Below are 13,395 nucleotides of genomic sequence, written 5' to 3'. Positions count from 1 at the left end.
GCCACTTTCACCATTTCTAAGTGCACAATTCGGCGCTATTAATTACCCTTCCTGCGCTGTGCGGCTCAAGAGGAAATGGTAGTGGGGGCTAAGGGTGAGGCTCAGGAAGAAAGTGACCCAGGAAATCTGCCCACCGAGTCACAGAAAACCAGGCAAATGCATCTAGAGAAAAGCACATTTTCCGCTATAGAAGGAAAAGAACAGGAAACACGAAAATTCTGAAATCAGAGCCCCGAGCGGCTGTCGGCCGCTGGAGTCTGCACAGGCCACCGCTAGGGTCACACACTCGCTTTTGAAAACGTTCCTCTCTGCCTCTGCGCCGGCCACCCAAAGCCTTGGCTCTTCCTGGGACAGGGCCGGCCGAGTGACTGTGAGCAGGCCCCCTGACCCCAGGGCCTCAGTTTCCTCATCTGGACAGATTCTAACGCCTTGATGGCTCCCACGTCTAAGCTACGGCTGAGGTGTCGGCCCCGCGGCTCCTCACGCGGCGACAAGGCAGGCCCTTTTCTTTCGCTCTGTTTTCCAGCTTGAGTCAGTCACTTTTCCCTTCTCTTCCACTACACCAAACTGCATTTATGCCCCACAAGGAGATATGATTTAGGTCGTTCATTTTCCCCAGAAAGGTAATAAATAGCATTTTACAAGCGATGTGTCAGGGGTTCTTGTAAGCAGGTGGTGTCTCTTCACTCATCGGACAGAGATTCCATTATCTTCCCTCCAGAGATGAGGAAACTGGGCTCAGAGAGGTTGAGAAAACACCCAAGGTCACGAGGCTCTCAAGTGGTAGCGGCCGGACTTGAACCTGGCCCCCATCCCAGCTCTTAGCCCCTACACGACACTGCCCCCAAAACTACAGAATACGCAAGCTCACCCTTGTAACACAGAAACAGTGCGGCTAAGACGGAAGTCAGCTTTGCATCCCCCTCTCGGCTCTGGCTAAGGACTTGTCTGGCTCAATGAGGGTCAGAAAGAAGGCAAGGTAATTCCTTCTTCAGTGCGGGGGTCATCGAGATGGTTCCAGTACTGCGCTCCTGCATCCAAAGCTCACCCTTCACGCGCCGTGTGGCCTCAAACAAGTCCCTGAACCTCCCTGTGTCTCCTTCATAGAACTGTGAGAAATAAACGAGTTGATGCCTAAAACCATCCAGAACAGATCCTGGCCCAGAAAGCACTCAGATCATTTTTTTTTTTTTACCAACATTATAATCATCCAAAGGTGAGCCATAGCCAGAGAAGACTTTTTCCACATCCCTGAGAGGCCTCCTTTGTTTCATTCTAGTCCCCTGAAAACAGCGCCAAGTCGCGACTCCGGTTAGTTGGAGGTTCTGGTTACTGGGGGGCATTTGTGGCCAGCGGCTTGCCCGAAGCAGCTTGAGACATACTTTATTTAAATGAATTGATCTTGGGGGAAACGTCACGTCTCAAGATCCGTGTTTCTTCAGCTTCACTCAGGAATTCTGCTATACCTCTGTACCACTTGAGCTACTGATTACTTGAAAGGACTTGATTTTTAAACCTTTTGTCTTAAGCAATAAAAACTTCTGTCATTTATTTGAAATGCATGTTATATCTTCTCCAAATGCATAATAAAATAAAGACGGAGCTCTAAAGTCTAAAATACATATATATATATTCATGGATGACTTCATGTGGAAAGGGCTCACACCCCGTTAAAAAAAGACTGCCCCAAAGGGACTATTAGATTCTTCCAGAAGATCTAAAATCACAAGACTGCAGCTACCTGAAGAGTGATATTCCAGGGGCAAGGAACCTTCACTTCATCCTTTCTTCGAGTACCTCTGAGGGCGCATGCAATTTCATAATACTTTAAGAAGAGGGCTTCAGAATATACGGAATGTACCCCGCCCCCTGCCACCAACATTTTATTTAAGCCTCACAAACAAATCCAATAGAGAAGCATCTGCCCCGTGGACTGGGTCTCAGAGGGCTCCAGTGACTTGCCCAAGGTCACACAGCTGGTCGGTGATGGACCGGGGAGTCCACCCCCCTGCCCTCCCCAACAGCTGCCTAACATCCTCCAACTCTACCCTGACATCCCACCAAGGGCCTTGCCTGGTCTGAACAGGAGACCGCTGTGCCCTGGAGGGCAAGGAACAGCAGGGGTGCTTAAAGAATTTCGCCTCAAGAAGGACGTCACAACCTACTTCTGGTACTTTCTCAAATTTGTTGTTCAAGAAAAAGTGCAATCCTTCTTCATGGACAGAGAGGTGCCTAGCATATGTTCAAAAAAAAGGGTGGGTGGGGGGGCCACAAAAATTCGGGCTCGTTGAGGATGAAGGATGCTACTGAAATGTAAGAATAGACCATTAACTCCACTGGGTCAGACCCCAAGTCCACACTCACTGTGTCTGCTCTCGTGTTGTAGGAGGGCTGCCATCCTGTGGGACGAGCTGTGCTTTGGGTGCAATGGAAAGGCAATTCCTTCACTTGCCTTTGGGCAGCCACTTGATTTGTGCCTCAGTCTTCCCATTCGGGAAATGGACACACTTACGTTGAGGAATTTTTTTTTTCTTTGAGAGGAAATTTCTGATGCATAATAATTCCCGTGAGAGATTTTTATAACTACTTCTACCCTCTCCAATTCCCCTCCCTGAAAACTGAGATATTTTGATTCATAACTCTCTGATAGAAGCCTACCTGTATACTTTAATTCTTCAAAGTGACAGAAATCTGGGGAAGTTTCAATTCATTAGATAACAGCATAAGGTTAAAACACCAATAACAATAGCTAGCTCATACATATTCTCATCACAACCCTAAGCAGTAGGTAAATTATTATCTCCATTTTGTAGATGAGGAAACTGAGGCACAGCAAGGACATGGCAGAGCTAGGATTTGAATCCAGGCAGTTGAGCTCCTGAGTCCAGTAATACACTCCACCATCTATAAAATCTGGTGAAGACCAGAATTTAGACTAGGTTAGTTTGTAAAGCATATCAGATCTGGAATATTCTGAGTAGGTACCATTTGAAGCTGGGGTGAGAAAGGGGTCTTTGGCAGGATGAGGTAGCAGAAGAAAAATGAGAAATCTTTTGTTTTTCTTTTTCAATTCATTAAGGCTTGTGGGGTGAGCAAGAATCTCATTTTTTTCTTCTCATGGCTTCCCTTTTATTTTAATGGGGAAACATGCATTTCAAAGACTGCTCAATAGCTGCGTTGAAGTCTCAAGTTCAATCACAATGTCTCCATTGTGGCTGGGGGACTCCTTGGCCTTTAAGCTTGGGTTATAAAAATTTGGTCTGAGCCCAAAATCTGGATTTAATAGAATATTTTAATTTTGTTTAATGAATATTATTTTAAATCTATTTGGCAGTTCAAAAATGTGCTCTTTTAGTTTCAAATTAAAATTTACTGATGTTCAGTGCTTTCTTGGGGGGTGGTAATGCTGCAAGGAATGGGGGTGATAATAATGCAAGCTGTCATTTATTGAGTACTTACTATGTGTCCAACACCCTGCTACGAGCTTTACGGGTCCCTCTTCTTTTAATCCTCACAGCCACCCAGTGAACAACGACCACTGTCCTCCACTGTCTGGGAAGCTGCAAGGGTCACTCAGCCTCTTGCCCAAGGTGTCACCGTTAGTGAGTGGTGGAGTTAAGATTCAGATCCAATTTGTGTGAGTCCAGAGGCTATAGTATTGACCACTACCCTACACTCACTCAATAATAAAAATGGACTCAGTTGACCAATAGCTTAAAGGTACATCACTGGCCCAGCATGCAAGTCACATAATTCCAAAGGTCATAATAGCCAGCACATTGAACAGTTCATGAAGGCATAAAGTGCAGTAAAGCTAAGCATTTTATGTGCATCATCTTCAATTCTCACAACGGTTCTTTGAAGCAGTTATTAGTAACAGTTCCTCCATTTTATAAAGGGGGAAACTGAGACCCAAAGACCCTAAGTGATTTTCCCAGGGACATGCAGCTTTTAAGTAATAGTAACAACGGCGATAGGTCGTGCTATTTGTCAGATGCTTACTCCAAACACTTCATGTTCAATAACTCAATTAGTCTCAGCAGTAACTTCTTGAGGAAAGTACACTGGTACCCACACTGTTTTGCAGGTGAAGAAGCCAAGGCACAGAAAAGTGGGGTACCTTGCCCAAGGATAAGCAGCTAGTCAGAGGTGAGCAGGGACTAAACCCAAGCAGCCTGGCTCCTGGGCTCACGCTCTTTATCTCTAGCCCTTACGCCAGAGCCATGGCTTAAGTTCAGAGATGCCCACACTCCTGCCCAACCCACCCCACCCCACCACCACTTAAGGGTAGCAGGAAGTTGTCTCCTGGAGACAGGGAGCAGGCTGTGGGCATTTGTGTGTGTCATAATGTGGCCCATGGGCCAAAGCCTGCCTAGCACGATTAAAGGCACAGAAGACAGAGCCACCCTCAGTGACTTAGGCACGGCTTCTGTGGGTGAGACTGCCCAGTGGAGTCTTTTTCTCCAGGCTGCCACTTGAATAACGGAGAGCTCATTGAGTCATGTGGCCACCCTCTATGCCCTCACTGATGAAAGGGGAGAAGCGGCCATGTGATTTCAGTTACCAGAGACACTGGATCAGGGTCCTTCTGGCCTCGAGAACCCCAGAAATAGCCCAGTGCCTGGAACGCAGCTAGATGAATATTATTAAGTGAATGCATTTGCAATTTTCTCCCATCACCGTGCCATGTATCAGGCACATAGGAAGCAATCAATAAATATTTAATAAATCAATGAAATGGCATATGAAATGTCCCAAGCACACATTCGTGTCAACAAAGTCTGTCTTGTCATATTGCAATAGCTCTAGGGGTCAGCAAACATTTTCTGTAAAGGACCAGATGTCACAACTACTCAACGCTGCCACTGAAGCACAAAAGCAACCACACAAACACAAAACACGAAACACAAACCACAAAAGCACACAAACAAATGGGCGTGGCTGTGTTCCAATAAAACTTTATGTACAAAATGGGGGACAGGCTGGATGTGGCCCATGAGCCACATTTTGCTGACACCTGCAATAGCTCACTGACTCCAGCACAGAACTAAGTGGCACCAGACATGAAAAGAGACAGGATTTTGGTTCTAGAAGGGCAGGTACCAAAAAGGTTAAACGAGGTCTCTATTCCCACCAGGAAGCATAGAGACACAGAATGAGAAATGCACTTGTTTAGGCAGCCAACTGCTGGCGAATGATACAGCCACCATTTGAATTGGTTCTAAGGCTACACTTATATTAATTTCTGTAAGGACAGGCTCAAAATTCTGTGAAAATCAGCCAATGTCTCTTACTTTCCCAGCCCAACTTTTGTACCTGACAATCAGTTAACATCCACAGAGCAAACCAAATGGAGAATGACTTAAAAGTCTAGCTCTCCGGAAAGCTTAGCTCTCACTACACCAGGGGACAGGTTGGATATCCTAGTGACTACGAACCAAAATCAGGTTCAAATCCTGGCTCTGATACAAGCCATGTGATTTTGGACAAGTTGTTTCACCTCCCTGAGATTCAATTTTCACCTCTATAAAACACGGATAATAAGAGCATATGCCACCTAAGGCTGCTGTAAGACAAAATATGCCAAGTGCTTCCATAGTACAGTGCCTGGTGCATAGTAAGTGTTTAACAAACATGGGCAATTTGTTATTTCCAAGCCTTGCCTTATTGAAAAAAATAAAAAACAACTAACTCACTGAAAACATAAAGAAACAACAGAAACACTGGAGGGAAAAGCAGCATTTTCAAAATCAGGTTCCTACAGACATTCCAGCAAGGCCCTCAGGGGCCCAAGGTATCAGAACATTCCCTGCTCCAGAGCAAACCACCAAGAATCCCCACAATTTTTCCACCTCCCCCCAAAAGCCTGCCTCTCTGACCTCTGCCCGCTTTGCTCTCTTGTGGGTCCTGAGCAATGCTGGAGATATTGCCAGGGTTTCAGACATTTGCTGAGTTTAAGACATTCTTTCTTCCCTCCTACCCCCCTCCCTCTACCCTCCTCCCTCCACGCCCCAACCCTTAACTTCTCCAGCGAGTGCGGTCTAGTGAGCCAGAGAGCACCGAGGGCTGGGCCCATCGCAGACTGCAGGTGAATAATCTTTCCGGCTCAATTCTTTTCCACGGCTGGATAGGGACCAAACTCTGTTTACAACACAAGGCAGCAAGTCACAACTTGTTATGTCACATGACACCATAAGCGCAGGAGTCACAGCGTCCTCACACAAAGGCCAGGGTCCCTCCCCCCTTTGCTTCCCCCTCTCTTTCCCAACCCAGAAGGGCGGTTAGACCTTAGGTGGAGAGACAAATGTTTCTAGAACACCTTGAAACAAAAGTCCCCATACATGCAAATAATACACACCCACAAAAGAAAACAACCTCCTTGAGTTGACACCCTTTCTTTCTTCCCTAAGAAGAGGTTTTCTCCCTAAATGGAATTTCCATCAGCACCCCTGGGCTGATACGAAACTCAAGAACGCAGTAGGCCATCTCTCATCTCTATTTCCAGAAGCTGCCAATCGATAAAGACCTAAAGGTTTTCTCCTATATCGTGTACCCCAAATGTTAAACATATTTACACGTTCCTTGGAACAACACCAAAAAAACTGTTTTGGAAATTATAAATCCCTTAACCACAGAGTTACTATAGGAGGGCACGGGAGGTGGAGAAACTGACCAGAAGGCACAAAACCAATTTTCAGCCTCTGGCTTCCACAAATCCAAACACCAGGAAGGAAACATCTGCTTTGGAATAAGGCATGGTCCCAGACCCTGCTTTTTCTCCTAAACTGAATGAGGCAGCAACCCTCAGAACCCAAATCCAATCGAGATCTCCCGACCGTGGGCTCAGAAACCCCCTTTCTGCATCCATTTCAACCAACCAACCAGGAATTTATACTTGGCCGAGCCAACGAGAACTGGTGGTTTTCGCCCCGTTTTGGTGACCTTCAGAGGGCTTATTTATGCACGTCAAGCTCATGACCTAATACATGTTGGTTTGGCTTCTCTTCTCATAATAGCAGCCTGTAAAAAACTTTTGAGAATTCCCCATGTTTTCTCATTTTAGGTCAAGAAAATAAAATCGATATCTAAGTAACTTTAAAAAAACAAACAACAACAACAAAAAAAAAACAGGCCTGCACAACCTAAACATTGGAATGTTTCCACAAACTAAGAGTATCTCTTGACATCTCAATGATTATCAAAGTTAAGACCAACATTTGCCACTTCCCAGGTGAGATATTTGGGAATAGCATATGTAAGAATTAACTAAGAGGGGCCTCTTGACATAAGTCAAACAATGACATTTAAAACTCACGTTAAAGCAATTACCACATGGAATTTTTCTGTGTTTTTCCCATTTCTTAAACAGAAGTGTATATGTTTTCAACATAGTTTCTTGCTGTAATTTTCTTTCTTGGCAAACCCACATCTAACCATGAAACCCAAAGTATGCATGCTACAGAAACAATAATGGTTGAAACAGACCTGGCTGTCTCTGGCATGGTTTTTCTTTACAAAATTAAAATGTCTTTTTGGCTAATACACTGTACATTTCAGTTATGAAAGACCATTCTTGGGAGATGAATAGAAAAGAAAGGGGAATGGACAGATTCAGCTGATGCAAGACAAAAGTAGGTTGCTATATTCATACAGTAGTCAGATCCTCTAGTTCCTCATTCTTTGGAGGAGAAATAAGTCACGTTTATCATTTTTCCTATAGTTACGTTCTGAAAGTTGGCAATTCTCCTCTGAATGACTGTGAGTAGATATGGACATGTATGTTGCATCTGGGTATGCACAGATTTTTAAAAATCTAACTTCATTAGATGCTCAAAGGGAAGACTAGAGAGAAAAAAATCCAAGCCTGTTGAAATCATATGCATTTTTCATGTTCCCAAAACAACGCTATTGAAAATGGATGCCAAAATAGTTCCTAACATCTATTACATATTTTGTTCATTAAAAATATATCTAAACTGGCATTATCAGGCAAAATACAGCTGACCATCGACACAGTCTCGAAACCTGTGAGACTCAAACCCGTGTCCCTGGCTGTCTGTTCACTGAAGTTCCTGTTTTAAATTTCTTTCTGCATATGTCTGAAGTCAGAGGCCGACACACACACACACACACAAGCAGGCACATCTGAAGGGCAACGAGAGTGCTGACGCAGCCCTGGCTTTCTGCGGACGCAGGACTGCGTGCAGACAGCACCCATCCATCCTGCCAGCCACGTCCCAGAGAAGCACCTGACTGCCCCTGCTGACGCTGGGCAGGTCCATCCTCAAAGACAATCATCGTTCCAGTTACCTGACTCTCGCCATCACCTGTTCCAAATTATTCTTTGCCCTCCCAATGTTTAGACTATCACCCCAAACAACAACCCACCCAGAGTGATCCCGCACTTCCTGTAAACTAGAGGGGGACTGTGCCTACTGCAACGTTCGAGGGCCTTCCAACTGCCCACACATCTACTGACTCTTCTTAGGAAGTGAAATGCATAGAGTTAGTATCAAAACAACAAACTAAACTAGCCTTTGTAAATAGTCATTTTCCTCTTACAAAAATCATACCCGACTTGCTAAAATGCCATGACTCAGAAAGGCTCATATCTGTGTTTTCTAAATACTAAGTTATATTTTTCTTCCACTTAAAACAACAATGGCACATACCATCAGGGCAGGTTTGGAAAATAATTGTGTTCCACGCATTTAAAACCATCAGATTCAGGATCTCTGGCCAGGAGAAACGATAGCAAAAATGATCTCTGAAGATCTGAAGCTAAGGTCTTCATAGCACATGGGGTGAAAGCATAGTCTGCAGAGGGTTGCGGGCCTCCATTCTGGTTTCCTCATCAACAAAGTTGGGAGAATAATAACAACAATAATAATAATATCTAACTAAAAGGCTTGTTGAGAGATCCTACTCTGAAATATGCCATGAACCAACCTCAGGTTCAGCATACAATAAGTGCTCGATAAATAACTGCTATTTTCATTATTATTATTAAAAATAAGAATATAATTTGCAAGAGGAGAGCAATGACTAAGCCAACAATACCACAAAAGTGAGAAAAAAGCAGTAAAAATACATTAAAAAGCATGTAACTTCCTTTATCCCCTTCCCCCTAAATACACCTGGCAGATACTTTTCTACCTTGAAAATGATTTTAAATCACATGAAATATAAAAAACAAATTCCTGTCCCTATGATTCATTTAGAGAAACAAGCGGGTCTGCAGCCACAGTCAGTGTCACCTGAACACTGGGAGATTCGCAGGCATCTGATCCAGGGGTAAATCCTCCGGGGATTATGAAAGGATGTTGGTGAAGCACCTTTAGGCCAGGTAAAATCTTCAGATAGCATTGTCTCAAGGGAGTTCAGGCAGCTAATTGTTTAATTGGTTTCCTACCAGACTCTTCTTTTTGTTTTGAATGTTTGGGACTGTTTGAACTGCCACAAACAACAAGGGAAAGAAAAAAAAAAAAAAGAAGCCATTTTGAAAACTGTTATGATATTGGGGGCAGGGGCCAGGGAGGAAGGGGTGAGGCAGGAATTGTGGTGTGTGTTTGTTTTCTGTCAACAGGCTGTGTTTTCTCAACTCTGGGGTTAATTCTCTGTAAAGAGATTCCTCGGAGCAGAGTCTCCCAAGTCATTTTTCAGAGCAGCCAGCTAGGAAAAAAAAGTTTCCTTCCACCAACAAAACCCAGTCCTGGCAACGCAGAACGCTCAGCCTTGGAGGTAACTGACTACCCAGCCACTTCACCTCCACAAACGGATGAGGAGGAACTAGTTAGGGGAACAGTCCCTTTATAAAAGTCTCTGGGGAGGTGGCGGGAGAGTTCCCCTCTCCCCCAGGAATTCATGTCAAGCCAGACAGCCTTGCTTTTTATCTTGAACCCAGGTAAGGAGCAGGTAAGTTTTTATCCTGCCATGCAAGACAAATCCCTCTTCCTCCAACTAGTGTGTGCCTGCGCACACAAGCGCCCTCCAGACCTGACTAATACTTATGCCCCTGCCCCCAAGAATCTCACCCCACACCGCAAAGACAGAATCCTACCCCAGTTGCAATGCCCCCCCCCCATCGAACGCATGTGCGTGGAATATAGGGACACGCGTGTCTAAACAAGATATCTCCATTCCCTTCATTTTCTCCTGACAGCCAAAGGCTCTCTCTGCCTAAGAGGCATCTGTCATAAGCTGCCGGGAACCCCACTTATTAACCATAACGGCCTGCGATTTTATTATACAAGGAGTTTATGGCTGGCCTAATTAGTTTCAAACTGGGCATTCCAGCTGAGGACACCTAAAAAACATCTGGTGGAAGGAAAAAGAATAAGTCCTCATTGGGGCTGGTTATAGTTGGATTTCTGCATAACTCTGGTCTGTTGCACCCGGCAAAAGTTATCTTTGGAAAGGTAACTGAAAAAATAAGGAAACGGTTTCTTCTTTGTGGGAAAGGAGTCATCTTGTCATGGGGAACCAAAAACATCTTAAAGTGGACATGCTTTGACTGGGTATACTTTTTCACAAACAGCCGGGGTCTCCACAGTTTGCTCAACCCGATTCAAAGTGTAGTTAGCTACTCCACAGAGCGTTTTTGCTGAGGGCTCTTTCAGTTCTTCCAACAGCAGCTAGCATTTTATCAATTTATCCGTCTGGAACAAGGCTTGCAATCTCTCGCATGTAATTTAAAGCAGAGGCAATACCGCATATTTGCAACAGCGTGTCTTGGGTGTTTTTGCCAAATGGTAATCCTATAACAAGTCAACAAATCCTATCTCGATGCGATGTATTTAATGCAATGCAAAAGTCATGAAAAGAAGACTCTAAAACTTAAGTGATTAAAATATCCAGGGTTTTTTTAATCTCAAAATATTGGAGTATATATCTTCTGGAACAAGCAATTTTATTTCCTTTAGTTAACTGATATTAGAAAAGTGATTTATGTGTTTATAGAGTATTCTTACACACCCAGCCACTACAGTAGGTGAGCTATTTCCAGATGGAAGAAAAATCCCATTTCTTTAAGGTAAAAATAATAATAATATTGTGAGACTAAAGTTACGAAAGAAGGGAGTAACTACTAACTTTGTATGAGGACATGCTAATTGCTTTTTTAAAAAGCCCATGTCCTTTCATATCTAGCCACATGGTGTTTTCACAATTGAAAAATTTAGACCTTCCTCCAGAGGCAGGGGAGATTTTTATAAATACAATTTTATGCTTACTCAAAAGCCAAATCCAAACCATCTTCACTTACTTTCTAAATTATCTATTAATTTTCCCTAGTTAGAGGATGTGTAAATAACAAGAAATATAAAGGCATTTAAGGTGACGGGAGAGAAAGAAACGGGGAAAATGAACATTTCTTGGGTAAAGATGCTTGAAAGACTTTCATATTCTTTTAAAAAGAGAAGGTGCTTCTCTCTTTTTCTCTTTCTCTCTCCCTCTCTCTCCTCTCGCTATATTATAAAGAGAGAGATTAACCACACCAAGGACGTGTGTTAGGTGGTAACAAATGGGCCATAGGCTGGTAATGTGGCCAGGCTACTGAGTTAGTACCCAGACTCTGGTGATAGAAATTTCACTCAAGCAAGAAAGGGCTCGTGAAATTAATAGATTCAGTCTGAAATACAACAGTTGTCCGCTGGTTATAATTTCCTTTGGAAGGGCACTCCCTAACTCGGACATAATTTAGCAGTCAAACTCTTACTGGATGTTTGTAAATCATTCTGCCTCCCCCCTGCCCTTGGGAACAACTCCCGACTCCGATGTTCGCTCATTTCACTGCACCTCGTAATTAAAAGGTACTATCACCAGAGGTGATTTATACTTCAACGTTATAAAAAAAAAAGTAATTAAAGATTACATAGCATTTCGGGGAAAGAGGGAAGAAAAGAATGGTACCCATTAAAATGTAGCATCGATTTTGCTTTTGAAAAAATTTAGAACGCAACGTGCAGGCGGTCAACTCTTAGCCACGGCTTGGGGGATCCTCGCGCTACAAAAGCGCTTCCATTCAACACCGAGAAAAGCGCACAGAGGGTTCGGCGACACGAATGCTTTCCTAATATTCCTGGAGTGTATAAACTATTGACTTCGGGTCAGGAAATCTATTTAAGGAGCTTGAACTAGGCTGGCCGTTTAATTTCCAGCGTGCACGGCTAAAATACAATTCCACTCCTCACTTTCCCCCATTACAACACAACCCTCGCCTCCTCCTAAAGATCCTTTTGATGTAAGTTTTTCAAGTTACAACGACACCCGGCGCCGGGACGCCCGCTCCGCTCCCTGCCGCGAGCGCGGGGCCATCGCGGGCCGAGCGCGAGGTGACTTTTTAAGAGATGGAGCTGGAGAGGGAAAGGCTCCGGGGCCGTCCCCACGCCGTCGCCGGGATTCCGGCCGTGGACTATCAACACCACTCGAGGGCATGAACGGATCGGCCGGCTCCGGGAGCCTCCGCGGCCCGACCGCCCCGCGCGGCCCTCGTCGTGACCCTCCCGGGCCCCAAAGCCAACCCCGACGCTGAGGACCCAGCCGCGTCTTCCCCGCCTGCATCATGCACTTGTCCCGCGCGCCGGAGTGCAAACTTCAGTTTCACAGGGAAACTGAGGCCCGGAGCCAGGGAGGGCCTGTCCCGAGATGATCTGCCCGCTTCCCCCGTCGCCCAGGTGCCCGAGGGCTCCGGGGAGCCCCGGGCGCCTCAGTCCGGCCCGTGCGCCCCCGAGCGCCTCGACAGCTGCGGAGGCCCCGGCTCGGCGAGTCCCGGGGAGAGGCGCCAGGAGGTGTCCCGGTCGACCCTGGCCTGGCGAATCCCAGCGGGCGGCCCGGGGTGGGCGCCAGGGGCCGTACTCACCGCGCTCAGTGGAGAGGGCGCCCCGGCGTGGTGCGGGCGGGCGGCCGCGGGTCCGACGCGGCCGGGGGGGAACTGCGGAGGGCACGTTGCTGCCGCCGCCGCCGCCGCTGCCTCCGCCTCCTGGGCTGCCGCGGCCGCTGCCTGCGCGGGGAGGACCGGCCCCTTCCCCTCCCTCGGCCTGGCCCTCCCTCTGCTCCCGCCCGGGTCCCCGCGCCGCTGCGTGAGGGCGCCGAGGCGCGGCGCTGGGCTCGGCGGGCGCACACGCCCGGCGGCCGGACGCGGGGCGCGGGGCTCCGGCGCTGCAGCTGCCGCCGCGCTGCTTTCTGCGCCCGCGACGCAGCGGAGCGCGCTCGCTCTGGCCGCTCCCGGAGGAGGCGAGGGCCCAGCCTCCTCCCCCACCCCACCCCGACACCTACACCTTCTTCCTCCCCCTGGCAACATCCTCCTGGCAACCCAGACAAGGCCCCTAGGAAAAGAGGGCGCTCGGTGGGAACCTCAGCAGTCACACAACATTCATTCATTCATCCATCCATCCA

At 46.4% G+C, this 13,395-nt stretch overlaps 1 protein-coding gene across 4 annotated transcripts in view; it reads right to left on the bottom strand.

Moving 5' to 3' along the window:
- EYA2 (EYA transcriptional coactivator and phosphatase 2) overlaps positions 1-13,132 on the bottom strand; it is a 297,037-nt gene extending 283,905 nt beyond the window's left edge. For 2 of the 4 annotated variants that reach the window (XM_058287182.2, XM_071211753.1), the window contains exon 1: positions 12,860-13,132. The gene's annotated coding sequence lies outside the window, so the exon portion shown is untranslated. The remainder of the gene's footprint in view (positions 1-12,859) is intronic. The other 2 variants (XM_004469912.5, XM_071211754.1) reach the window with 2 other exon arrangements.
- Between the last annotated feature and the right edge of the window lie 263 nt (positions 13,133-13,395).

Source organism: Dasypus novemcinctus, chromosome 24 (genome assembly GCF_030445035.2).
Source record: "Dasypus novemcinctus isolate mDasNov1 chromosome 24, mDasNov1.1.hap2, whole genome shotgun sequence".
Classification (NCBI taxonomy): domain Eukaryota; kingdom Metazoa; phylum Chordata; class Mammalia; order Cingulata; family Dasypodidae; genus Dasypus; species Dasypus novemcinctus.
Note: the sequence above shows the minus strand (reverse complement) of the source record. Positions and strands in the feature narration are given on the sequence as shown.